The sequence below is a fragment of the Agelaius phoeniceus genome, chromosome 8, assembly GCF_051311805.1.
Source record: "Agelaius phoeniceus isolate bAgePho1 chromosome 8, bAgePho1.hap1, whole genome shotgun sequence".
NCBI lineage: Eukaryota > Metazoa > Chordata > Aves > Passeriformes > Icteridae > Agelaius > Agelaius phoeniceus.
In genome coordinates, this window is record NC_135272.1 from 23,642,598 (window position 1) to 23,646,423 (window position 3,826).

Sequence of the window (3,826 nt, forward strand, 5' to 3'; positions counted from 1 at the left end):
ACAAGCACCTTGGTGTGTTGGTGGCCTGGGGTGTGTGCTGAATTGCCATGAAGGTGGTATTTCAGTCATGTCTTCTTCTGCCAGTGCTGATGTTGTGGGTGGAAACACAACAGAAAGCAGTGAAGGAACTTCTGGAGGTAGCAGGAGGCTGGGGGAGCAGTACAGGAGAGGATTTAGGCTTCTGGACCCTCAGTCTGGGATTCAGGGCACCTGAGGCTGCTGGGCCCTCACCAGCCATGCTGCATGGACAGGATTTCTGAGATGTTCAAAGTTTTAGAAGGTTTTTTTTTTTTTTCCCTTGTAAAGAAATTGGAGTTAATAAATTGTTTACCATGACAGCTCACTACTGAAGTTTGGCCAGAGCATCAGACCTTTGTAGTCACATACTACTTTTTCTCTCAGTGGTATCATGTGTCCTTTCTCTTGTGTGTTTTGCAACCTCTGGTGAAACAGGAAAGTTTTTCTTCTCGCCTGGCAGTAGCCACCTGTGCTCTGTTTTCTTTCTTAGTCATTGTTGGTCCTCTGCCCACCTCTTGTTTCAACGTTTGTTTTTTTAACCCTTTTTAAAGGACCAGGATTCCTAGCTATAGGTGCTGCTTTCATATTTTTTCAGTTCAGTGAAAGTGAATAAGCCTTTCCTAATCAGTGATTGCTGCACACTGACTTGGTAGCCACAAATTACTTTAGACCAGTCTTGAACTCATTCATAGTAATACCAGTAAAAGAGCCAAATAGCAAAACTGCCACAGTTCGTTTGCCAGAAAATGTTTCATTTGCAGGAAAAGCATGGCACTTCTGTTGGGTCCAGAGCACAGTGAAAATGGGAGTGCTGCAAGTAGTAGTGTTGATCTGCATGTGTGTGTGATTAGTCTTTGGCTGAGGAGCACAGATTTGTGATTTGCATTACTTTCCTGTGCTCTTGGGGGTTTTCATTAATTGTACCAAAGGGTTTGCCTGTGGGGTTTTTTTTCTTATATAAATCTACATTAAGCTTCCTTGTGAGTCAAAACACATCATAATTTATTTCTAAATGAAGATGCTGTTGAATCTGTCCTTCAGATTTACACCTTAAAGAAGGCTTTAAAACATTATTCCTGTGGTGGTTACTAGAACTGAAATTTCCTAGACAAAGCTGGGAATAATCTCCCAGAGTTCAGTCAGACTGAAGGTAGCATTTGCCATTCTTTCCAACTAAGTTACTGCTTACCTATTTTTACAATTACACTAGTTTGAACAGAAGTGATTGATCAAATACAAATCAAAATGCAATTCAAATATTTTATTCAGTTTTCCTAAGCTTTTTCAATTTTTCTTTATAGTAAGAAATCAAAATTCTTCATATTAGTCATAATTCCTCATAATAATGACGTTCTTGATTTAATCAGTTCATGCACTGTTGTGCTAGGAGGCAGATATTTTTAACACTTTCATAGGCAGTGAAGGAAAGTTCTCTTTTTTCTTTTTTCTTTTTTCTTTTTTTTTAGTGACCTAACCTGGAACAGGCACCTTGTAATAAACAGAAGAGAGAAAAAGCATCTTCTGTATTTTTTAAATTTCTGGTCAAGAACTAGAAATTTAAGACAAAGAGCTGAGGCTTCCTAGAGGGCTTCCATTCTGTCCATTTTGAAAACATACTATTGTAGTCCCATTACACACAGATCCCTACAGGACTCTGCCTTGATTCAGAACAGATCATGTCTGTGAATGAGAACTGTGTGATGTTGTTTTAATCTTCGTCATTCAACACCAGCTTGCATTGAGTGCTTGATTTTATGCCTACTATGCTTACTCATTTATTTTCCTCTATAAACTATTTGTCACAGAGGGAACAAGCTATTTCTGTGTAGTGTTGTTACAGCATTTCTTTTAATGTTTAGACTTTTCAACATGCTTGAGCTGAAGGACTATCAGCTTACAAAGAGTAAAGGCTCTTGTCTTGAATGAAAACACTACTTAAAAAAATTAAAAGCTTAATGATGTCATCCCTTTCACAAACCTTAAAGGACAAAAATAGAGCATAGCTAAGCACACAGCAATAGCTGGGAAGTAGGACTGATTCAGCCATGGGAGAGAACTTGGTTCTTTTCCTTTTTTGTAGAACTTCCTGGGGAGATGAGGCATAATTGAGTTGTCATGGGTAAACAGTTGTACCCCCTGTCAGTGGAACAGCTCAGTTTTGAATGAACACATTGGAATTCTGAGTTTTGCTACATTTATCCTGGCATTAGGAATTGTTGATCCATAGAGGAAAAGAGGGTCATGCCACAGAATGTGTGGCTGGCACTGGTCCTTGGAGACAAAAACTGGACTAGTTTGTGTTACTCCAGTCAACAGTGCAGTTTTACTCTGCATTAGAGGAAAACTCAGTGCAGAACGTGGACTCCAGTCTGAAGCAGGACCTGGATTTCTGAGTTCATGGGAGTGCTGATAGCAAGTCCCAGCTATGTGTTGTGTATCAGCATGGCTGGGATTCAGTGCTTGCCCTGCCAGATAGGGCTGTTCTCTGTTGACATCTGTAGGAGCTGAGAATGTATAACACCGTGCAAGAGCAGGCTTTCCAAGTGTAAATACACAGCCCTGATGATGTAACTGCAGGCCCTGTTTAGTCACAAACATTTCATTCTGCTTGAAGTCCCACACTCTTTTCCTGAAAACATTTATTCTTCTGCCCTCCAAAGGAAAAAATATCTTGAATTGATGTTTATGTTGTTGCTATGACATTCAGTTAAACTGTATGCAGATGCAGGTTCTGTTAATAAGAGAAAAAGAAATGAACTGTGTACTTCAGTGAACAAAGATTACACTGTGTTTGTATTAAAATGTTGCTATGGTAGTGCATATGGTCTTATTTGCTGGAGATCTGTGGTGAAATGGAAAGAAGTCACATGTATGCAAGACAAGAAATGGTAGCAAAAATAACTCAATAGAAATACTGAAACTGAAAGGGAAGTTATAGATGCCATGTAAAATGAGATAAAAAAGGGGTAGTTGTTCTGCTGTCTGTGATTTGTTAGCAGAAGTGTGTTCTCAGTATGGCCCAGCAGGTCTCACAGACCCATAGTACAGTGACTTTGCTCTAGTGATGCTTTTGTAGCAAGAGCTTCTTTCCCTCAATGGTCCTGTGCACTGTAGCTTTTTTGTTGTTGCTTTGGAAGCAAAGTTCCCCTAGCCTGGCCTGATTTCACTGCTGCTAGCTTTTCCTGCAGAAAAGCATTTTCAGGATATTTTACTATAGTAGAGTTTTTTGGCAGGAAAAATCAATAGAGTGATAAAATATGGAAAGCCACTTCCCATATTTAAGAGTTTTGCCTACCTTTGGAGTAAGGGAAAGTCTTTGTGCACTCATGATAGAAATGGTGAAATTAATTCCTTTTTAATTTACTGTCACAGTAGTCCTTGTATTTATCTAATCCATTTACATGAGACTTCTTTTTGTATCAGCTACATGAGTACAGCTGTTCATGTGGTTGCATGGCAAATCAGAATGAGGTCAAAACAATATGCCAGAGAAAGAAGAATAGAAATGAGAAGGGAGAGGGAGTCTTTTTTTAGAGAATAAATGACTACACTGGGAGCTGGCTGGTTCCTGCATCATTTCAGCTGGTGGAAAATCAAAACTGTTTTTAAAATTGTTTTGCCACTTTCTTCCCATCATCCCTATTCTGCTTCAAGGAGAAGGAAGAAACAACTGTGAAAGCTGCTTTTGCCTTTCCATTCCTTGCTTCCAGGTTCTCTACTGGGTCTGTATTGCAGCTCCAGAACTTGTCTGTTTTGCCAAGAGTGCCAATATGAAGTAGAGCTGTGCTAAAGTGAGGTAAGCATTAAG